The sequence below is a fragment of the Harmonia axyridis genome, chromosome 1 (assembly GCF_914767665.1).
Source record: "Harmonia axyridis chromosome 1, icHarAxyr1.1, whole genome shotgun sequence".
Taxonomy (NCBI): Eukaryota; Metazoa; Arthropoda; class Insecta; order Coleoptera; family Coccinellidae; genus Harmonia; species Harmonia axyridis.
Window position 1 is genome coordinate 4,448,238 of NC_059501.1, and position 26,121 is coordinate 4,474,358.

A 26,121-nucleotide genomic window follows, 5' to 3' on the forward strand; every position below is an offset into this window, starting at 1 on the left:
TAACCTACACCAAAAAAAATTTAGATTCCTTCATCCGATGATATTTACGATCGGCCGAGCCTGAGGGAAGAACAAAATACATCATCAGTAAGTCGAACCTTATCATTCGAGACCATTCTTGGTCAAAATTCGAAAATCATAATAAAAGTAGCGCTCTAATAGAGCTCAGAAAGTTAAAACATAACTTTGGAACAAATTCCTACTGGTTCCCATTATCCTCACAAACTTTTATCAACATCAGTCTTTGGTTTTCAATATCTGCAAAAGCTTAATTTTGTATGGTACAACCTATAGCTCAAAATTCATCCTCATACCAAATTTCAATGAAATCGGAAAAGAATTGTAGAAGTTTATGGTGCTGTAAGAATTTGCCGACACACATACCGACATACAGACGCAAATCCAGGATTTTCAAACAACAAAAAAGCAAAAATTATATTTATCGATTGTCGGCCAAATGAAATCATTTCTATATCTTTTGTGTAGATAAAAATGTTCCATCGAAATTACCTACACGCATTTGATTTCATCTACAAGAAAAAATTTGCTTTTAAAATTGTTCAAAATCTTTCTAATTCCTAAAAAAAATCGGTCTGTGAGAATACCGCACTGATAAGTTTGTATTTTCTGATCATCTGTTGACAATTTACGAACGATGAATCATCCAAAATGAGATAAACGTTGAAAAAAATCAGGTTTGAATATTTCATTATGTTCATCTTTATCAGAATGCAGTTGTAAGTATTTTTTATACCGTGTCGCGCAGTCGTCCCTCAGGTGTTTGTTTACGAGAATTGGTAAAAATTTTGTGATCGAGAAACCTGTGCTTTTGTTTTTAGTAGATTTCGCGGACATTTTGTCACGACTGGTGAATTCGATCGTGCTAAATTGAAGAGGATTTTCGAACAAGATGTAGGTAACTATTGTTGATTTTTTTCTTACCTACCACTCGTGAAATAATTTGTCCTCATTATATTTTTCGGGTACTTTTCCCACTTATTCTTCACTTCTCGAAGTTAATTGGAAACTGCTTGGATGTGTATGAAAAACGATTGGGAATTTTGGTGATTTATATTTTCTCCTATTTTGATAATCATTGAATTGTATTTATAAGTTCTGAGATTTGAAAATTTTTCATCATTCAGATTACGTCAACATAAAAATTAAACTAGAATTGAACGAAATCTTCGAAGGTTGGTAAATTTCATATCAGTGCTCATCCTAAAAGCACAGAATTCTCTTTGACTTACTTCTTGACAAATATTGAAGATTTTCTTTCGTTTTCGCCGAAAAAGCTAGTTCTTCTTCATAAATAGGTATACCGTATGCTGAATGATGAGTATCGAAAAGATTTTCATAATTATTTATTATTTTCAGACTTCATATCTGATGTATTGTTTTACCTATATTGGAGCAGAAGTCTGGAATTCTCACTGATCATTTGCTATTGGAATTATCTTTAAGAGAGTATGGGAAGATTTAAAAGACTTCTCTGATTTGAATAGGAACTCAACGTGAACCCAAATTTAAAAAAAAAGTGTGTTAGGGAAAGAACTGACAAGGTAAGAAAATTTTAACATGTTATTTCTTGATGAAGAGCCGTAAACACAATAACTCTTTGGAGGGAAGAGCTAAACATTTTTTTATTTGGAATGACTTGGACTATAACATCAAAAATTCAGCCAATTTTACAGGGGGCCACGTTTTCCAATAAAGTGTGTGGTATCTTCTGCAAAATTTTCGTATTTACATCGTTGAATGAATAATTCAGAAATGAGCTGAATACTCACCTTGAACCATTCATACAGAAGCTAACATACACCCACATAAAGCTCGCCATATAACTCTAATCTCCGTTGATGCTCTACAAAGGGCCTGTCAACCCATATTTCATAACCGGCATAACCACTATAGGGTGGATCCGAAAAACCGCATTCCCAACAGGGCAAAAAGCGAAACATGATACCAAACCTTCGCATATTATCATCCGCAATCTGTTTTGGCCCAATGTACCGTCAAATATTGGTACATTAGCTCCATTGGCGGGTACCAAATGTGAAAGAGACCAAAGACGTAGTTAATTTTTTCATTCTGTTTGAAAAAACAATTTTTTTTTATGACTGTAGATGAGATTTCAGTGAATTAGCACTTGAAAAGGTGTTTTTGAAGATTCCTGGATAGGTATATTAGTTTCTCTATTTCAGTATCGTAATGAGTTCATTACAGTTCTAAGAACAGTGCTGTAATGAACTCATTACAGCATTGTTTTCAGTTATATTTTTCGTTTTGTGGTTGTCTACACTGACTTCCGATCCTATCAAATTTCAATAGACGTCAAATTGTCAATATAATATAATTTGGATATAGTGAAATGATTTACAACTTCATTCAAAATTTATCTTGATTCTGGTGGTGTTAAATCGATTTCGTAACATATAATTCACGAATTTTATGCGTAATTATAAATTATTTCAAAATTCGGAACGTACGATTCAAATTGAAATTCCGTAATCTGTCAATTTTCGTAACAGTCACGCCAACTGCCAAGATACAATACAAATGTCACTAGGATGTATAATCTGAATTTTTCATAGAATTTCGACAATATTTCACAAAACTTGACTGAAATAGAGAAAATATCGTCTAATACTCGTTGCAGAAGGCAATTCCAACACTCATGCGTGTTGGAATAGGAGCCTATTCTGCAACTTGTTTTAGAATATACTAATATTAAGGTTAGTTTGACAGATATTATGTTAAGCCCGTATCTCACTAGACCTTTTTGTGTCTATTTTGATAAGGGATACACGGCTTAGCTCATTCTTCAAGCTACTTTGCTTGAGCTTGACTTGATTTCAAGTCAAGCTCAAGTCAAGTGGTAGTTTTTCAATCTCAAGTCAAGTATTTATTTATCAAGTACTTGAATCATATCGAGCTACTTGATTTTTAGCCATTTTATTGAGTAGTGTCATAAAAAAATAATGAAATGAGAAGGAACCTTGAAAAAAACAATTTTATTTTTTAAACTTATTGTATAAAAGAACCGAAAATATCAACTTTTTTGAAATAAAAACATAAATTAAATCACTATAAATCATAACAAAATAAAAAACAATGAAACGATAAAGTTTCTTGATATTGAGAAACCACCAGGCTTTATTTGATTTCTTAGTTTCCAGGATCTAAGACACATGAGGCATCTTATAGATTTGTCACCTAACCTTTTAAGGGTATTTGTAACTGTAACAGCAGCTCTGGACCAACGTTTTTCAACAGGAGTTGAAGATGCTGGCGTTGATGAATAATCCTTGGCCATTTTGGCCAAGTTTGGAAAGATATTTTTGAAAATACCAAAATCTACCAATAGATTTCATAGAAATGAGAGAAAACTACTAAAAAAGTCGCACTGGCTAATGCTTCAGTCTCTCGGCGCTCGAGGAATGCCCTCATTTATTCTAATCTCGCACGAGATATCAAGCTCAAGTAATATCAGTTAGCTTGATATCAAGCCAAACAATAAATATCTGAAATCAAGTCAAGCCAAGCTCAAGTATGTAATTTTTCACGAGCTTGATTTTCAAGTCAAGTAGTTGGTTCTTTGTGGAGATAGTCGTGAATTGAGTGAAATATCGTATCACTGATATGTTTTCTGTTCCGCGCGCTTCATGTCAAATTTGATAGTTTATGTTGGGGACAAAGTTTGCTTACTGAAAATGACATATGCTCCCTCAAGTCAAATAGTTGGTTAAAATGTCGAGCTACTTGGCTTGATGAATCCCTATCTGTTATACACTAATAATTTTTATCTTTTTCCTTTCGACCCACATCTTGCCCGCCACTGGGAAATATGAAATAATAATCCAGAAGTAATATAGGACCCACCATAGTAATGGAGGATTTATACAATAATGGCGATCTCTTTGTGTTGCCATCACTGAACATCTGTGATGAATAATCATCAACCGTGCTGGAAAAGAGAAGATTATGAAAGGATGGGTTCGAACGTTCGAAGAGATTGAAAGCTAATAATTTTCCACCTGATTATTTTATTCTAACATCACTCCATTCCTTTCTTCTTTATTTCGAAATAAATTCCTCTAAAAACTGTAATGATTTCTTCACTTAACTTCGTAAATCGAAGTGTCAATTACGAAAAAACAATCTACCTACTTTTCATTCATTCAACAGCTTTTCTATTTTCCATTGGATAGTTCTATTCGCGTTCAACATTATTCATATAAAGATGTCGTTATTTTCACGAAATGATTCATTCAGAGTACAGAACAAAATCATGCGGTTACTTTTCATCAGTAAGTATGATGCAAATATCTGCAGGTTGAGTCTTTGACGTCAAAGACCAGCATGTAAGACAGAAGGTTTTCGAAGATGCAAAATTGGAGGCACTATTTGATCAAGACTCGTGTCAAACGCAACAAAAATTGACAGGATCATTGGGAGTGACCCAACAAGCTATTTCAAAAAGCCTAAAAGTCATGGGAATGATTCAGAAACAAGGAAATTAGGTGATGTACGAGTCGGAGCCGAGAGATGTTGAACGGCGTTTGTTTGCTTGTGAACACCTGCTTGCAAGGGATTCCTGCATCGCATTGTGTCTGGAGCGAAAAATTTATTATGTTTATTACGATAATCCCATGCGTCGAAAATCATGGGGATATCCCGGTCATGCTTCAACATCGACGGCCAAACCGAATATTCACGGTTCCAAGTTATTGTTTAGTATTTGGTGGAACCAGCTCGGTGTAGTGTATTATGAGTTGTTGAAACCGGCCGAAACAATCACAGGCGATCGTTATCGAAAGCAATTAATGTGTTTGAACCGAGCATTGAAAGACAAAAGGAAGTAATACAACGAGAGACATAATGAAATGATTTTACAGCATGACAATGCTCGACCCCATGTTGCGAAAGTGATCAAGACATTCTTGGGAACTTTGAAATGGGTCCTACCCTGCACGCCGTATTATACGGACGTTGCTCTCTCGGACTATTACTTGTTTTGATCAATCGCACACGGCCTGACTGACCAGCACTTCCAGTCTTATGAAGAAGTAAAAATTTGATCGATTCATGGATTGCTTCAGAAGATGCCAGTTTATTCAACGCAGGATTCGAACGCTGTCCGAAAGATGGGAGAAAATACTGGCCTGCGATGGACAATACTTTGAATCGTAAATGTTTAATCAGTTTTTTACAACAAAGCCTCGAATTTCGGAAAAACAACGTGAAAGCAAAGTTGTACACTTATGTATATTTTGATAGAGGACAACACTTGGTCACTTGGTCAAAACCAAGGTATTCCATATCACGAGCATATTCCATATTTTCACCTTCTCCTCTACTATTTTCATCTCTTTGTTTCCCATTCGGTATCCTTTTCCAGCTTGCTTCGCTTGGTCCTACCCATAGAGTAATAAACATAGATAGAGGGAGTATACGCAATTTTTACATGTCCCCAACATGGTTAGATTGCATTGTCGGATTGTGATATATTTTCAAATCCACAATTTTACTATAACATTATGAATGTATATTATATTGAATGAAATTTATATTTGAGTGATTCCTGATTAAATATTGCAAATTTGAATATTTGGAATCCGATATTTTCCCTAATTGTCGAATTTATAATCAGCATATTATTTATTATTTTCTGTATACACCTGCTCAAATTCAAGGTTTGGCAACTTTTGCTCTCCTAGTGTCATCGGTTGTTTCACGTCGTTTGGCGCGCTTGAAGTTTGTTTTCTGAATTTCTGATATATTTAGGTATTTATTTCGATATATTTCGAGTTAATATGAAACGTTGATTCGCTATGGAACATAAGAAGTGCGTTCTTTGCGGAGAAACTCGCGAATTGAGTGAAATCTCGTATCACTGATATGTTTTAAGTTCCGCGCGCTTCATGCCAAATTTGATAGTTCATGTTGGGGACCAAAATTGCTTACTGAAAATGACATATGCTCGCTCTATCTATGTTTATTACTCTGAGTTCCTTCTCATTTCACATTATTCCGAAGCACTGACAACAGTCAACGAATAATACTAATACCCTGACATTGTGTGAATCCGAAAAAGGATCACTGGGGGCCATGAAGGGGATGCGGTGTCAATCATCCGACCAAATCGGCTTTCGTTTCAACGCTTCCAGCTCTGCAAGCCATTAGATTACAAGGAGTCCAAACAGCTTTCATTGAAACGATTCTGCTGGCCATGCCAGTGTCGTATTTAGGGCGATTGACGCTCGCGATAACGCGGGCGAAGATCCAGGGGACGATAGGGTTGATATACGTATCGTTTTGTGAAGATTTCGAATGTTTTGTGCGAATTTGGGAATTCCGGAAATTTCGGAATTTTTCGTACACTTGGCAACGTGCTCGTTGAACTTAATAAAGCATTCCTGAATTGAACAACCATGATGTCCAGGAGCTGTGGTCCCAACAAGACGGCGCAACATGTCACACAGCTCGAGCCACAATCGATTTATTGAAAGACACGTTTAGTGACCGCCTAATTCCACGTTTTGACCTGTGAATTGGCCTCCAAGATCTTGTGATTTAACACCGCTAGACTACTTTCTGTGGGGCAATGTGAAGTCATTGGTCTATGCGGATAAGACACAAACCCTTGACCATTTGGAAGACAACATTCGCCGTGTTATTGCCGATATACGGCCACAAATGTTGGAAAAAGTCATCGAAAATTGGACGTCCAGATTGGACTACATCCGAGCCAACCGTGGCGGTCATATGCCAGAAATCATATTTAAAATGTAATGCCACAAGATTATCTTGCGGATAAATAAAATTCATGTCAATCGAATAATCCATCGTTGTTTTATCGCAATTTAAAGTTCTATAGCCCTAAAAAAACACCCTTTAGATAGAGGGAGCATTATGTCATTTTCAGTAAGCAAATTTTGTCCCAAACATGAACAATCAAATTTGACATGAAGCGCGCGGAAATGAAAACGTATCAGAGATACGATATTTCACTCAATTCACGAGTATCTCCACAAAGAACCAACTACTTGATTTGAAAAATCAAGCTCGTGAAAAATTACATACTTGAGCTTGGATTGACTTGATTTTAGATATTTATTGTTTGACTTGATATCAAGCGAATTGATATTACTTGAGCTTGATATGCACGCGTCGCACGGCATATATTTCTGCAATCTCGTGCGCGCTTAGAAGCATTCGCCAGTGTGACTTTATTAGTTTTCTCTCATTTCTATGAAATCTATTGGTAGATTTTGGTAGTTTCAGAAATATCCTTCCAAACTTTGCTAAAATGGCTAAGGATTTTTCATCAACCAGCATCTTCAGCTCCTGTTGAAAGACAATTTTCCAGAGCTGCTCTTACAGTAACAAAAACACGCAACAGGTTAGGCGACAAATCTATAGAATGCCTCATGTGTCTTAGTTACTGGATGGAAAATTATGAAATCAAACAAAGCCTGAAGGCACAAAGGCCATTGTGAAGAAACTTTTTCGGATATTAAAACCAAATCGACTATGCATCGATTTTTCATAGAGCTGATAAAAGTCCACTATAGAAAAAAATTATTCTTGCACAAGATATCAAGTTCTTCAGAGATTTTCAGAAAATTGAGCGGTGGAATTTCATTTATTTTCTGATATTTTGTGGGATATGAATATCAATTGATGATGTTTACATCTCATGAATAAAACTTAAATATCTATTATGTATGTATTTCTCATAGAAATATGAGGTTTGACAAGAAATACTTACATACATAATAGATGTGTTTTCAGGAGAGCATTTGATGAGCATCAAAAAATTGAAAAGAATCGAGCAAATTCAGCAGAAGCCAATTTCCCTTTGATGTTGTGCGTCGTTCTTTCGGAATTTTTCGTACACTTAGAAACCTTTGGAAATAATGTTCCTGCTCTAGATGGTCTTGTTTTTGAAGCCAGTGTGTCTAAAAAAGATAATGCATTTATCTCTTTAACTCATCTTTTTTTTTAAGGTGACATCTTTTGCGTTTCATTTTGTGATTTTATTTCTGTTTGTTGAGACTTCATTCTCATGAGGTTTTCAAAAAGACACAAGAAATATCGAAAAATATCATGAAGAGTGCCATTATAACAATTTTAAATTTTATCATTTCTATTCAAGAACAGTTTTTTATAATATTCTATCTACTCTGAGCTCTCAAGTTATCTAATTAATAAAAAAAATGAGGAAAACACTGACGTGAAGTTTGGTGTTTTGGAGTGCTCGTTCGTTTTTGAGTCTATCAGTGTATTCCTCTCTCTTTTCGATATTCTTCTTGATCTTTCCATGAATATCTTATGAATGGCGGCGCCTTTCATTCACTTTGTCGAATTTATCTCGTCTAAGATCAATTTGGGTTGTAAATCAGTCTGTGTAACTTGCGGTTTGTCAACAATATTCTTTTAATGGGACTAAACTATCTACCTACCTCAAAGTCGGTATAAGGAGCTTTCACACAATTGATGCCATTTTGAATAATTGAACGTAATGTCAACTTTTCTGTGGAAAACTACAATAAATGAATGAAGACAGTGAGTAGGTAGGTATAACAATTGAAACCCATTCCAAAAAAAAAATTGAATCATGAGCCTTAACTGCCATTACTTCTTTGTTCATCTACAAAGTTGAAGCTTTTAGGGCCCAATTCCTCAACAGAGTTAGGAAATTTTATGCTTGAATAGTTGTATGACTAGACCACACTAATGTCACTAATGCTAGAAGGCCAAAGTCTACAGTTGTGGTAGTTGGCATCTTTAGAGGTTTCTAGGTCTCAGATTGAGAAAAGAAGTCGTAGATACCGAAGATTATTTGATGAATAAGTGTTTTCTTTAGCATGCACGCTCTTTAAATTTCGAAAAATTATGAAAAACGCTACAAATAGAATCTTTCCTGATTATAAACTAAGAGGATGTTAAACTTTCGAGAAAACTACTGACTTTCTGAGCGCTAGTGCGCACAGAACTGTTGTGATCTATTATACAGGGTGATTCACCGTGATAGCCTATTAGATGTTTATGAGGAACTAATCATAATTTTGTGCTCAAAATTTGCATATTGATTTTACTCCCTGAAATATTTTCATACCTCTACAACTTCCTGTTATACCGGAAACAGACTACAACTTTCTCATTTCAAATGGCGCACCCAGTATATTATTGCATCATTGGATAGCTTATTCAATGATAATTTGAGCAATATGCCATAGCTTGGGTATAAACTCAACGGTTCAGAGTTAATGGGATTCTTATGAAAAAAATTGTTGCGACGAGGATAAACATTTTTTTTAATATTATGGCATTTTTAAAAAACACCTTTTTATTTTCGATTCTGCCAATATGTAGTTTTATGAGACTGTTTGCGGTTCGCATAAAAAATGTAGAGAGTGTTCATGAGAAGATGATGAACTTGGACAACTCAAATTAATCAAAACTCAATATTTTTAAATTAGAACCTTTATTTTTTTTTATTTCAGTCAATTCTACGTATAAGCAGAGGGGGGTCACTTGAGCAAACTCCATACCTTAAATAAATACTTGAAGAGTTATCGAGGAATAACTTTAAATTAGGAAAAACCGCAAATTCTGACTGTGTGGAGTAGAAACAAAAAAAAATTTTAAATTGCGATTTTTCCTCGTTTAAATTTCTTCCTTGATTCAACTTTCAAAGTATTCTAGCTATAGAACTTTAAATTGCAATAAAACAACGATGGATTATTAGATTGACATGAATTTTATTTATCCCCAAGATAATCTTGTGGCGTTACATTTTAAATATGATTTCTGGCATATGACCGCCACGACTGGCTCGGATGTAGTACAATCTGGACATCCAATTTTCTATGACTTTTTCCAATATTTGTGGCAGTATATCGTCAATAACACGGCGAATGTTGTCTTCCAAATGGTCAAGGGTTTGTGGCTTATCCACATAGACCAATGACTTTACATAACCCCACAGAAAGTAGTCTAGCGGTGTTAAATCACAAGATCTTGGAGGCCAATTCACAGGTCCAAAACGTAAAATTAGGCGGTCACCAAACGTGTCTTTCAATAAATCAATTGTGGCACGAGCTGTGTGACATGTTGCGCCGTCTTGTTGGAACCACAGCTCCTGGACATCATGGTTGTTCAATTCAGGAATGAAAAAGTTAGTAATCATGGCTCTATACCGATCACCATTGACTGTAACGTTCTGGCCATCATCGTTTTTGAAGAAGTACGGACCAATGATTCCACCAGCCCATAAAGCGCAACGAACAGTCAGTTTTTCTGGATGTAACGGTGTTTCGACATACACTTGAGGATTAGCTTCAATCCAAATGCGGCAGTTTTGTTTGTTGACCTAGCCATTCAACTAGAAGTGCGCTTCATCGCTAATGGACGTAGTGCGCGATACGTATTCCGCACAGAACCATTATTTTCGAAATGAAATTGCACTATTTGCAAGCGTTGTTCAGGCGTGAGTCTATTCATGATGAATTTCCAAACCAAACTGAGAATAAATCACTTGACAGCTGTTAAATCGGTCGCCATCTTGAACAGTAATGCCAACTTAAAGTTATATACCTCGGAAAAAAACACCCTATATAATACTCTATCAATTTTATTGTTACGATGCACCCACAGAACTCTTTGAACAGAAAAAAGAATCGAATCCGCTCCTGTCCTCTTCCCCATAATATACAGGCTGCATTCGATACTTCCATTCATTTCCTCACATCACCATCTCTCTACATTAAGGGATCATAATCTACTAATAACACGTCGGATTATTCCGGCATTCTCGTCAGTTTATAAAAATTTCTACCTCGACGAGATAGTATTACATTTGGTGAATAATTGAACAAGAAAAAGTGATACTTTGGGTGGGCCTGAGCCTGAGTCAACGAATTATTAATTAGGCGGTCGAGAGGGGTTTTGTTAGATGTTGCCTGATGATTGATAACAGGGGCGAAACTATTATTTTTTTTGTTGAAGTCGTTCGGGTTATATTTCTATTTTTTTTTTCGGTGAATGTGGTAGACACCTTTTGTTCAGTAGTTTATCTCATTCTTTGACCATTTCAATAATTTTTCAGCACTCATCGTTTTTGTGAATTGATAATATAATTAAGCTTACGTTGAAGCATTCATGAAACACAATTAAGTAGTTTTAGCTTGACTTTATATTCAAGCTACTTGACTTTACTTGAATTCAGGTCAAGTAGTAATTTTTCAATATCAATTCAAGTATTTATTTATAAAGTACTTAAAAAATCTAGTATGTACATTCTACCAAGCTACTTGATTTTTAGCAGTTTTATAAGCACATCAAAAAAATGATGAAATGAGAAAAACAAATTAATTTATGAATCTTTTCGTACACAATAAACAAAAATACCAACTATTTCAAAATAGAAACACAAATAAAATCACTATAAAACATAACAAAACAGTCAGAGCAGCTCTGGAAAATTGTCTTTCAACAGGTGCTAAAAATGTTGGCGTTGATAAAAAATCTTTGGCCATCTTAGCCGACCATTCTGAAATATATTCAGAATTGTCAGCACTTGATTCAGTCAGGAATTTCTTTATTTCATAATGCCAAACCATTTCATTTGCTCAATTTTCAGAAGATCATTTTGTCTAAGTGCGCACGAGTACATTGAAGTTTAGGCAATGGCTATAAACTCACAGAAAAATATTATTTTTTTTAAAGAAGAGAACAAAGTAAAAGTGCTTGAAGAGCGAAATATGATACGGACGATCTGGAGAGAAAAAAAAATTACACAAAATGGTTCCTTTCACTTGAATGTCAACTGTCATAATTGTTTTTGAACGAGTTCACCGACACTGACTCCACCATATGACGTGCGTATCGTGTATATCAAGCTCAAGTAATATCAAGTAGCGTGATATCAAGTCAAGCAATAAATATCTCAAATCAAGTCAAGTCAAGTTAAAGTATGTAATTTATTACGAGCTTTATTTTCTAGTCATGAAGTTGGTTAAACTATCAAGCTATTTGACTTGATGAATCCCTAAGTATTATATGTATTTGAATTTATGTATAAAATTGACTGATCCAACAGACCTTCTATTACAAATAATAGTTTGCGATAATTTTTGCGAAAGCAGATCAATTTTATGGGTCCATTTGTCAGTCTTACTTCATTCTATGAACTGAAGCCTAGATAATGTCTTATGTCTGTCAAACTGACGTCAACCTTTTATCTGCAACTTGAAATCAATTGTAACAGTTCTGTAACCTTTGAAAAGTTGTTTACTGTCAGATTATGATGTAGCTTGCCTTGGGCATATATCAAAAAATTAGATCTACAGGGTGGCCTACATAAAAAGAGTCGAGTTCGAGTTTTTCTAGAAAACCATCTAAAAATATTTAGTGGCAATAGTCCTACTTTTTGTGGTGAATAAAAACGTTTATCCAATCCCTATCAATATTCGCTATAGTTTGGTAGAGAATTGTCTGAAATTATTTTCTCGAAATCGGTAGCACATACGACATAACTACACGAAAGCAAAAAGTGTGGTATGGATCAAAGTGTTTTTTAAATTTCTCTAAACTGCCAGTGGTCCATCAAAAAGAAGTTCTCAAGTTCCAAAAAAAAATATCATCCTGTAGATTTGCATTCAAAATTAGCATACCTATCACATGATTAGGGATTCATCAAGCAAAGTAGCTTCACATTGTAACCATCTTGACTTGAGATTGAAAAACTAATACTTGACTTGAGCTTGACTTGAAATCAAGTCAAGTTCAAGCCAAGTAGGTTGAAAATCAAACAAGCCGTGAATCCCTATTCAAAACGAAAACTCGTATTGGAAAACCATTATTTTAAGGTGTTCACAATCATTTTTCAAATCTCATAAATCGCCAAATCCTCCCATTGTGACATTCCTGTCAGCACCAACCAACAACCAAAGACGTCATCAACATCCGGGTTTCATCTGGTGTCATTACAGGCCGATAGGTTGGCCAACCTGGGCGCGAAAACACGACAAAGCGAGCGAGCGTTGTAATTATCGAACGAACACGCGATTCGATAAGATCTAATTATACGAACGTAGAAATCATCATATCTGATGGTAATTGCTTCCTCTTTTACTTAAACTTTTTTCTTTTTCGGCTCGAAAGGGATTAATGCGATGCGGCGTCACGTGACGTGTAAAACATTTCGAGGCGGTTGCGGGTAGATGCAATCGGCGATTAATTTGGTTTCGTTTTAATTTGTCGATGTGATATCAAGGAGACCCTTGGAATTGAAGAAATTTATGGATTGGGGTGCGAATGAAACTGGGAATTTTCTAATTTGTTGGCTTGACTCGCATTTTAACTTCACGGTTGACAGTTAGGTTAGATAAGGTTAGGTTGAAATTTATCCTCTCCCGAGGTCAGCAACTTACCCTGGTGGGAGCGCTTGTAGTTACAGCCTACTGTAAAGTAGACAGTGAAAATGAGATTGACTAGAAAATGTGAGGTGGCTTATCCCAGCCTTAGGGAATCATGGCTTGGCTGAATTTTCAAGCTACTTGGTTTGAGGTTGTCTTGATTTCAAGTCAAGTCGAGTATTTATTTATCAAGTACTTGATTCATATCAAGCTACTTGATTTGTAGCAGTTTTATTGTGTAGTGTCACATCAATGAAAAAATGATGAAATGAGGAAGAACCTTGCAAAAAACAATTTAATTTATAAAACATTTTGCATGAAAGAACCTTAAATATCAACTTTGTTGAAATAGAAACATAAATTAAATCACTAATCATAACTAAATAAAAAATAATAAAAAAATTAATATAATGTTGAGAAACCTCCAGGCTTTGTTTGATTTCATAATTTTCCATCCATTATAGATTTGTCTTTCAACAGGAGCTGAAGATGGTGGCGTTGATAATATGATAAGTCCTTGGCCATTTTGGCCAAGTTTGGAAAGATATTTCTCTAATTCTGTGGTTATTCCGTTCATTCTTCCACATCTTGTAGAACAAAATCGTGCGAGAATATATCAGAAACGCACAGTTTTCATGGTTATATTTTATTATTCTATGTTGGCACTCCGAACTTTCCGCTACGGCTTTATCTGTCAATTCATCAAATTACCTTAAAGAAATCAGTTCTGCCAACCAACATTTTTCTATGCAAAAATCACTAAAATATATTTATGGAAATATTTCATTAATTTCAATGAAAATGCAATGAATTAGAGAAAATAATGTATAATACTCGTACAGAAGGCTCATTCTACCAATATACCCAGAATATCAATGCCTTCTGCACTTGTATTATAAATAACTATTCTTAAACTACCAAAATCTACCAATAGATTTCATAGATATGTGAGAAAACTACTAATAAAGTCATATTGGCGAATGCTACAGTCTTTCGGCGCTCGAAGAATCCCCTTATTTAGTCTAAGTGCGCATGATATTGCAGAAATATATGCCGTGCGACGTCTGCATATCAAAATCTTATTTTTAACTTAAAATTAACCTTGTCAAGTTTATCAAAGGATGTTTTGTCGATTTCATGAAAAATCGTCCTGCATTATTTGAAAGTACGATGCTAGTAAAAATTCGACGTAGTTCTTGAAGAAGCCTTATAGTACCAATTTTGTCTTCATAACTAAAGTTGAGAGCACCTATTCGATTTCAATAAATCTGACTCTTTGCAATTCTATAATTTTACTACAAAGAGTGGTATTTTCACTAAGTTAGTAATCCTTATGGGATTACTGACTGAAAATTTCGGTGTCTCGTCAGTTTCTAACATCAACAGCCTGGTATAGCATCAATCCGATCCTTCCGGAATGTTATCCCTCACACGTTATGGCAACATTCAAAAACGACATGTCAAAACATCGAGGCCCTGTATATTAACTCCGTAATTGCTTCAGACTCTTCTGACGGATCTCCGACCCGTCAAAAAAGTAGTAGTAGGCGACGTTTACCGTCTTTGACAAGGGACACCGGTCGCTGGCGCCATCCCAGATCTTGAGTAAACAACCGTGTATCGGAAACCGTGACTTGCACACCCCGTATTCCTTGCTGCAATGCACATGTTGGATCCTAAAATTCATAAATATAGGCATGTGGCGCCTTTGTGTTGCTTGCTCGGGGACAATGGTCTTATCAAATATCGTTTTATTTGTTTTACTCGGTCGAAATTCATTTGATTGATATTAAATACAAGTTATTCTTATTTTCACTTATTTATTACGTAAATTACAATTGTTTTTCTCCGATTGACAGCAAATATTAATTTTGCAGACAAATATCAACCAGAAAAGTATTACTTTTTCTGCCTAGGCAGCAAAATGATTATAATCAATTCGACATCCGACATTTTCTGACAATCAACATTTTTGCCACCTCTCCTATTTCTGGAGGAGTAAGTACTTCTAAGTCGCTATCACTGTCCATAATATAAATATATCCGATATTTTTCCAAAAAAGTGTCAGATATTTCATAAGTCATCAAACTGTAATTATTATGGACATAAAGGGTGTTTTTTTAGAGCTATAGAACTTTAAACTGCAATAAAACAACGATGGATTATTCGATTGACATGAATTTTATTTATTCGCAAGATAATCTTGTGGCATTACATTTTAAATATGATTTCTGGCATATGACCGCCACAGCTGGCTCGGATGTAGTCTAATCTGGACGTCCAATTTTCGATTACTTTTTCCAACATTTGTGACCGTATATCGGCAATAACACGGCGAATGTTGTCTTCCAAATGGTCAAGGGTTTGTGGCTTATCCGCATAGACCAATGACTTTACATAGCCCCACAGAAAATAGTGTAGCGGTGTTAAATCACAAGATCTTGGAGGCCAATTCACAACTGTGTGACATGTTGCGCCGTCTTGTTGGAACCACAGCTCCTGGACATCATGGTTGTTCAATTCAGGAATGAAAAAGTTAGTAATCATGGCTCTATACCGATCACCATTGACTGTAACGTTCTGGCCATCATCGTTTTTGAAGAAGTACGGACCAATGATTCCACCAGTACATAAAGCGCACCAAACAGTCAGTTTATCTGGATGTAACGGTCTTTCAACATACACTTGAGGATTAGCTTCACTCCAAATGCGGCAATTTTGTTTGTTGACGTAGCCATTCAATCAGAAGTGCGCTTCATCGCTAAACAAAATAAAATGGACGTAGTGCGCGATACGTATTCTGCACAGAACCATTATTTTCGAAATGAAATTGCACTATTTGCAAGCGTTGTTCAGACTTGAGTCTATTCATGATAAATTGCCAAACCAAACTGAGAATAAATCACTTGACAGCTGTTAAATTGGTCGCCATCTTGAACAGTAATGCCAACTCAAAGTTATATACCTCGAAAAACACCCGTTACATTTCCATAGCAACCAACCATTCCAAGCCTCGCTATGCTTGGCTATGAACCATCAGCCGCGGCAATCAATCTACTACTTTGCTGCTTAGTAAAACAAATAACTATTTTCTAACAGTAGCTTCTTTCGATTTTACATTTTTGATAAATAAAACCATCACAAGAATTTTCCAATAAGAAGTTTCTTTTTGATATAATAAATAAACGAGTAGAGTTTCAGAGAAATCAGTGGATGTTTATTTCATAATAATGTGCAAGGTATGCCAATAACGATGGAAAACGATATCAGCCAACTGCTTATTGGCTAGGATTTACACCACCATATCCTTTTCAATAAATTTTCTATGACCAATTCGAATATTTGCGGCTGTCTTTGATAACTTCACGAATTCTATATTTTAGCTATTGAATAGATTGTGGAGCATTGGCATAGATGTCAGGCAGGGTCATCATATTTTGAGAACCTACAATTTAGAGATCAGACTTTCTGGATGAATCACCCTGTATATACCTTATATGAGAGAGCGATTTCCCATCCTGATATGAATCTCCAGCTCCACCAACGATGTTTCCAGAAAAATTGATTTATTTTCACGTGAAATAGCAGTATGACTCTAGATTGTGAGAATCAGACTTTAACACTATCAACCAACCTATTGCAGAGAGAATTAAAGAAGGGTAAACATTATAAGGCATACAAGAATTGGATAGGATTTCATCTTCATACTAAAATTAATATAATGCACTTGCTACTCGTCGATTATTGCGTAAAAGAGGATCAGTTGAATGCATGAACATCAAATATACCTAATTGAATGAATGGAAAGAAACTCCTACACCATATCCTTATGGGATTGAGCAATGAGACTGTCATTAACATTCGAAAATTAAACAACATCCTACATCCTAATTCACATCAATTAATCAATTGGACAAGCAATACAACTAATGAAAATCATGATCTCATTACTCTACTATTAAAGAGTTATATCTAAAGGTTTTCCAATAAGAGGTTTCACTTTGATATTAAAAAAACGAGTGCATTTTAAGAAAAATCAATGGATGCATATTTCTTTGTATACAGGGTGTTTCCTAAACATGCGGCAAAAATTCAGGGGGGTTGTTCCTTGGACTATTTTAAGCATGTTTAGTCCTTGGATGATTTTTGAAAAACCTCTTTGTTTCGAAGATACAGGGCGAACAACATTTTTCATATTTTTAAAATTAATAATAGTTTAAATAAAAATGCGTACCGCACTGTGTTTACTAAGTAGGTACAATTTATTTTTAAATTTGTTTAACAACATTCCAAAAACTAAAAACGGCCAGTTTTTTGACTAAAAATTGATAAGTGCAGATGGTAAAGGAATACAGATTAAACACGGTTTTCATTTGAATTCGTTTTGTGATGTATTAGCAATTAACATTTTATCTTTGACTATTATGAATCGCTATGCAGTCAATGAGGAGAAGATTGGATGCTTGTATGCTGGCTAGAGGTGGCCATTTTCAACAGTTTTTGTAGGTTGAGTTGAATTTTCATGTAATTTTTCATAATAAAATGTTATTATCTGAAATTTTGTTTCCCCTATATCTTCGAAACAAATAGGTTTTTCAAAAATCATCAAAGGATAAAATATTCTTAGAATAGTCCAAGGAACAACCCCCTGAATTTTTGCCGCATGTTTAGGAAACACCCTGTATAGAGGAAGGTTCGCCTGACGGAAAACGATATACCTGAGCCAAAGGGTCGCCAAGGCTACCCCAGCAGCACAATATCCTTTTTATAAAATTAACTCCTCGATTGTGGATCATTGGCATAGACCTCATCTTTCACGTGCCCCCCAAAAAATTCTAAAGGTGTTAAATCACAAGATCCCTGTTGCCAATTGTGATTAGCTCTAACACGGCCAGAAATATACTAACTGAAAAAGAAACAGCAACACCCAGAAGGAGCTTTTTAAATTTTCTTTTTTTTTTTGTAGATAAAACATAGGTAGTATAGCAAGGAGTAAATGATTGAAATTTAGAGAAAAAAATTGTGAAGGTTATTTTTGTTATTTGTTGTTGTTGATAGTATATATTCTCGTAAAAATCCAATCTTTTCGTTGCTACATCAGTAATATTCTCAGTTGTTCTTGAACGTACATGGTTTCTATTGTTCACATCACTATACCTTGTCCAAACATCTAAAATTTTTTCATCAGCTTTACTAAGGCGAGAAGATGCTTCATGACGACCCAAAAGTGTTTTAGTTTTGGGAACTGTGACTTCACAATTTACCATTTTTGTAGTGAATTTTAAGAATTTCATGAAGTGTGTATCGTTCCATTTTTAGTAATTGGGTAGATTTTACTTTTGTCAAATGTCAAAAGATGATAGCTGTCCAAATAGTGGGCCTATTCAAAATAAAACCTTCTAGTGAAAAACCTTGTATTAATTCTGTCATTCTTTTATTTTTGGGATTTTTGCAAGAAATTGAAATATACATTCACTGAACTGAAAGTGTATATAGAATCAATGAAAAAGTTCATTGTATTGATGAATTAATTCATCATTTTGCAACCGATGAACAGAAACATCAATATTAAGAACAGTCGTTCGTCATATGGATGAATTTTGGTCATTGTATCAAGGAACAACTTCTATTGAATCAATGAACTGTTCATTATTACAATGTTCGGTTTATTCTTCGATCGGTTGTACTTTGTACCAATAATTTATAAACTTTCATTGAAATTGTACGGAGCAGTTGATGCATCATTTTACATCTAATGGAAAAAGTGTTTCTATACAATTAATATTTCAACGAAACATCAATTTCAGAATTCATAGAATTAATGAATATGGGTATACGTTAAGGAATGAAATTGTATTACCTACATTAATGAAAAAGTACAATGAAATCAACTTTATGCTTGCTTTGTTCTTTAATAAAAGGAACACCCTTTTTTTTCAGAGTAGGTTAGTTCTTCAGATTGGAATTTCTCAACGTGTGGTTATTTTGTATTTCATTTCCTATATTTTTACTATTTCTTCATGCGTTCAGAGAATGTTTACAAAATTGAAAAATTGTTTTTCGGCAACCGTCCGGGAAATGCTCACTTCCCGGACGCTTTTTCTTTGAGAAAGTAGCATTTCCCGGCCTAGTCCGGAAAGTACGTACTTCCCGGACTAGGCCGGAAAAGAATCATAGAATCCATAGAAACTGAGATAACGGCTGACAGTTCATATGAAATTAGTTGTCAAAAATTTGCGTGTTTTTTGATCGCACTCGCAATAAAATATTGAAAGCAGCAGCGATAGTGTTATTTTACATGGTTGCCGAAAAAATATTGTACGCAACACGCCCGAAAATGGTTTTTTTGGACTCACAGACTTCCAGGACTCGCTTACGCTCGTCCTGGAATTTTGTCTATTCGTCCAAAAAAACCCTATTTTCCGGACTTGTTACGTAAATTACTATTTTTTAACAGCTCGTTAAAAATCACATTATGTTGATGAGAGACATCTACCCGTAGTGAATTATCTTTGATTTGCGGTTTTGCCGGCAATATTCTTTTAATGATTCTCAAATATCTCACAGTATTTAGAGATCTTTTCATTTGGAAAATATTTAACGTGATGAAGAAATGTCTACCGCATTAGAACTAATTAAAGAAACCACAAGAAACAAAGGGAGTATTATATTAACCGTCACAAATCTGGTAATTGAATTAACAGTATGAGTCTCTTTCTCATTACTTCTTATCTTTGTTTTGAATGATACCAGTCGTATTGGTTCCACAATAATGACAGTTTCGTCGTGAATTATTGAAAGAAGATATCATTAACCATCTTTTTCTAGGCTTAATTTACCAACTATTAGGATGTGTTATAGATATAGTCAGAAATTTTTGATGAATCATGATATCATCATGCTCAAAATTTTTATGAAAAATGCTACAAATTCTGTGGAGATCAAAATATTACACGATGTACTTTTTTTTCAATTTGACTGAAAAAATTAGGGATATTGGTTTCCTCAATGGATATGCTCGAAATTATTGTAGAAAATATTTCATTGTCTCAAAATTGAGAAACCAAATAGAAAATATCATTCTTCGAAGGAAGAGATATGAAAAATATAATTAAATCATGGTATAGAAACATAAAATAATGGTGCAATGATCAGGGCTGCCTTCAGACAAGAGCACCTTGCCAAAATAAAATTTCGCCGTCCTTGAAATTTCCCTGTCCCTAAAAATTTCGCCGTCTTTAAAAATTTCGCTGTCTCTAAAAATTTCGCCGTTCCAATTGTACTTCATTGACTGCTATTAAATTGATCTAATATTTTTGGCAGCTGAGGGCTCTTTAAAATTCATTTATTACTATGTAAATATTTCTCCAAGATTTTGGATTTAATAAGTTATATATTCATTTGAGAGCCATCATTTGGTTTTTTTTTTGGGAACTGTAGGGTTTTGAATTTTTTTGAAGGAGCATCTGTTACTCCTCACAGGCATCTTTCCAGTTTCATATGAAATCGAATTTTTGAATTCCAAATAACCTTCTCGAATTCACCAAAGGTTTTTGTTGATTTCATAAAAAAATCGCCTTGAATTGTTTAAAATACGGCGCTCTACTCTATACCTATATGGTAAAAACGACGCAGCATTTAAAGGTGTATTTTAGTAATTATTTATATTTTCATAACTACTTGAAAGCGCCCATTCGATTTTGATCAAATTAGCTCTTGGCAATTTTTTATTTTATTAAAATCCTTCAGGGATCTAGACTCTAGACACATGAGGCATCTTATGGATTTTTCCCTATATTTCAGCTTTTTGTCTTTCAACAGGAACTGAAGATACTTTGCGTTGATAAATTTAGCCAAGTTCGGAAAAAGTTTTCGTACCTATTCCTCCATTCTAGAAAAATCTACGCAAAAATAATAAAATCATAAAATTTCTTTGGTGGCTGTAGGTTGAGAACAACTACAAAGGCTGACTCAATGAAGGGTGATTCATTAAAAACAGTTGTAAATTTGAATAAAAAAAATTAATTAAAATTTCATTGATGAATTAAAGTGGCAGAATATTTCAGATTTATTGATATTCATTTCACATAACAGAATCATTTTTTTTTTTGATGCCCTCTATTTTACAGTGAATTTTCACGTAGGTATCTTTGCAGTAACAATCAACTCGATCATTATTATTTAGATTCATATAAAATATTGTAATATTATTGTATCTATTACCCTTCTTGTGAATCTTTCCCAGCGATATCTCGCTTTTGGAAATATTCAAGGATATTAGGGGAGTATTAGGAAGCTAGCAGAACCACTTTGGAACTTTAGATTTACTCTTGGCCAAAATTTTATGCTAATTTATGTATTTATAATATATAAATATTGGAACATTTTTTCCTCTCAAATTGTCAGAGAAATCGCGGCTTCTGCTAGCTCAAAATTAAGCTAGCAAAAACTAAAAGTCTAATCATGCATGTCATCAAACAGTGTTCTCAATATTAAGAAACTGTATTTTTTTCATATTTTTTACTTCATTAATATTCATAGTGATTTATTTTCGGTTCCCATTTCAAAATAGTTGATATTTTTGGTTCTTTAATACAGTAGGTATAGTTTAATAAATAATAGTGCTTTTTTCATTATTTTATTGATGTGATACTACACAATGCTAACAATAAGTAGCTTGATAGAATTCAAGTATAAATAATTACTTGACTTGATTTGACATTGAAAAACTACTACTTGACTTGAGCTTGACCTGATTTCAAGTCAAGTCAATTAAGTAGCTTGTAAATAAGGTCAAGCGGTGAATACCTATTCATAAGCGTAGGCTAAAATGTAATAAGGATGAAACAAATCCCCAGATCTGAACCTTCTGAAAAGACTGTATAGATTGAAAGAACTTGTATAGTATCGAATTGACCTCCCTGTAAATCACTTCTCAGTTCTTGGACATAACAACCACAAATAATTAGGTAAATATAGTATTTATGGGTGTCGTAAACATAGAATCAATGGTTTCCACGAATTCATTCATGAAAATTCCATACTATATCTTCATTGATCGAGATGATCATCAATAACAGCCGGCATTCTTTGAAATCATTTCCTTAATTGTTTCTCTGTGACTTCTTCATTCATAAATTAGAAAACGATAGTTTCAGAACTTTCATCAATGGGCCTACGTTACGATGATGTAAACGGAATCTACTATCAGTACCTATACCTGCTTCCGCTATCAATTTGAAACTATGAATGAGAAATATCGTTTAATTACATTTGTATCTCTTCAATGAACTTATCCGTTTTCGAGAAGGAAGTGATTGAAAGTTTATGTAAATGAGCTGTTATCATTAAGTGAATCAGTGGTATCATCGAATGTTGGAATGTTTTAACCTTTCGTAAATCAGGAATGTTCTCGGCTTTAATTTCCTGTGATATACCTACCATTGGATAGCTAGAATCTTTTGATGGAACCAAAATGTTATCTACTGCAGAAATTTGAATGTACCTACAGTTATCGTTTTAGCTTGTATAACATCTGAAAACACGAAAGTTTATGTAATTTTTTCATGAAATTTCTCATGACCTGTCGAACTGTTGCAATATACGCTGTGTCCGTAAAGTATGGAACATTTTTAGCTAAATAGACCATTTTAAGAAATAATCCTGAAACACGTCGATTTTTATTTTAATTTACCGTATTTTGAAATAATAATCTAATATACAGGGTGAATTACTTTCGAGTAATGACGTCATCGTCAATTTTTTTAAATGGAACACCCCCATTTTGTCTCAATTTTCCGATTGCTCTAGCTGAGCTGATTCCAAAAATGTATCACATGTTGATTCCAATTGGTACAGGCTGGACAAAAATAGGTACAATAGTTTTGTGTGTGCTCATAAAGTAACACGTAACATTCTTTATTAGATAAATTAACAATATTATCAAAAATACTCATTATCTAGCGGCAAATGGTTTGAATGTAACACCCTGTAGTTTGTTACATTTTTAGATTAATAAAATGTATAAAAATAAGAGATAATTTCTTTCATATTCTGTCTGCTAGACCACAAGTACCGAACATGTTTGGAAACAGCTCATTTTTATTAATCTAAAAATGTAACAAACTACAGGGTGTTACATTCAAACCATTTGCCGCTAGACAATAAGTATTTTTGATAATATTGTTAATTTAACTGATAAAGAATGTTACGCGTTACTTTATGAGCACACACAAAACTATTGTATTTTTGTCCACCCTGTACCAATTGGAATCAACATGTGATACATTTTTGGAATCAGCTCAGCTAGAGTAATCCGAAAATTGGGACAAAATGGGGGTGTTCCATTAAAAAGAAAGACGGTGACGTCATTACTCGAAAGTAATTTACCCTTATATTATATTATTTTAAAATGGGGTAAATTAAAATAAAAAATCGACGTGTTTCAGAATCATTTCTTAAAATGGTCTGTTTAGCTAAAAATCAATTTGTTCCATACTTTACGGACACAGTTTATACCTATCTATCGTTTTGTATTTTCAGCTGACCTGATGATGGAATAATAATCCAAAATCCATCGCCTAAGAATAATAAATTAAATAATATTAAATAATACAGTGTGTTTCTTTTTAATTTCTGCTTGACCGATCATTACTCTCTTGGAATGATTTTATTCATTAAAAGATAAAGCATACTGTGGCAACGAAAATTTTAGAAAAAACAGCTCAACTTTTGTTTTGAGGGGGACAAATTTGTATGATGAGGTTGTCCCGAGAAAAACATTTTTTGAATAGGTAAGAGAAAACGATTGTTGGTTAGTTTGAAAGTTAATCATGTTCTGTACACAACCCAGTCAACAACAATTTTCAAAATAGGTTCATTATTCACGAAATAATGTAATATTGAACTTACCGTCTTCAAAAGGTGATCTTGAATAGACAGTTGAAACGCCCAAACCCAATAATCTGAAAAAAATTTTCTTTCTTCTTTCTAAGGCTTTAAGTAATGCGAAAAGTATAAGAGCTTCATCATTATATTAGGTAACTACCTAATTATTTTTATTTTTATATTGCACTTGTGAGGTTTCTTATAAATTGATAAGGTAAATATGGCTTTTCAATGTTTGCCAAAATTTAAAAAAAATCGTTCTTTTATGAATATAACTATTGTCACCTCGAAGAATTCAAAGGACTTTGAGAATATCAACCCTTGGAATAATCCTTTGTGTAAAAGTGTTGTATTGTCCTGAAAAGGTGTGAAAAATAAATTATCACTTAAATGGTATAATCCTCAGTATCCATTACACCGAAGGATATCCAAGGAAGTTCGAAAATATTAACCCCTTAAATAATTACAATTACTAATTAATTAATAATTAATACATATTGAGTATATTTTATAGGATTATAAAGGTAAATTAATTAATAATTAATACATATTGAGTATATTTTCTAGGATTATAAAGGTATTCAAAAATAACTTGGCGATGGATACTCATTCTATTCCAGTGACCGAAAAAGTCATAAATTACCCAAAAGCTAAGTAAATCGACCGTAAAAGAAAGGATACCAAAATAGGTTGTAGAAACAGCACCATTGCAGGTAAGTTTCAGATAATAACTTGGTAAAAGTATTTTAAGACTATTATTGTAGTTGGGAATATTATGGCAACAAATTGTCCTAAGTCTAAATGGATATGCCGCATGAGTAACAAATTGACCATTGCTAAATTTGTTTATGACCTTCAGTCACAAGATATTTATTTCAGGTTGTATATTTTTGGCAGTTGTGGTTTCTATATAACAATCATCATTTTCGCATCATTAGTTTGAATAGGATAAATATTGGAAGCTGACAACTTTTGTCTACTCTATCAGAAGCAGAATCATTCTGAATGAAATTTAATTCAAGAAATTTAAGAGAAATTTATGAAATTTATGAAATGAAGTGGTACAATAAAATGTTTATTCTCACGATATCTGATGAAAATTTTGAATCAACCACCACTTTTCAAATTTTTCTTTGATATACCGGATGATTTTTCAAGTTGAATCAGTAAAAATTCCCGAAAAAGGGAAAAATGCTTCGAATAAAAGTTTTCAAGGGGGAAGTTCCCTTAAGCTAGAGCTTCTTCTATTTCCTCCACCCTTGTTGGGGGAAGGGGGTCAACTTTGGAATTTCAAATGGAAACCTCTGTTTTTCATAGCAGAGATGTATTTTACGGTAAAAAATTTAAAATTCTGTACGAACGGTTCGTCTCGGATGACTTTATAATCGAATTTGAATTTTTCGTCTGATGTTTTTTTTCGAGGTACCTGATGAACAGATATTTTCTCATCTGTTATAGGTATTCACAGTTATTCCGAAAAATAAAAATTCAACTTGTTCGGTGAATATTTCAAATCAATTATGGGAATATTTTGTTGAAAATTTGATTTTTCTGTTGTAAAGTTGCATTAGGTACTGATAAATTTCAAAAAGATTTTAAAAATCAAGAGATCAGAGTTGAAAATTAATATTAGGTAGGTATATTTCAATATAAATTTGAAACATTTTGGTACACCAAATATCTAAACGAAATTTTTCAAAATGTCTCAAAAGTAAATCTCGTAAAAAAGATCTCATTATAAGTATTAGAGATGTAATTATGTATATATGATTTTTTATTATGAATACAATAAATTACTATTAGGTA

General features: G+C 33.8%; 1 long non-coding RNA gene across 2 annotated transcripts; it reads left to right on the forward strand.

Annotated features, from left to right (window-relative positions):
• The first annotated feature begins 1,237 nt into the window (after positions 1–1,237).
• Positions 1,238–25,363, forward strand: LOC123687260. 2 transcript variants are annotated; one of them, XR_006749000.1, is made up of 4 exons: positions 1,238–1,316; positions 1,378–1,562; positions 24,883–25,028; positions 25,080–25,363. It is a non-coding gene; the product is annotated as an uncharacterized LOC123687260 (long non-coding RNA). The 2 variants fall into 2 exon arrangements; XR_006749006.1 differs by having other exon boundaries at positions 25,195–25,362.
• The last annotated feature ends 758 nt before the right edge of the window (positions 25,364–26,121 follow it).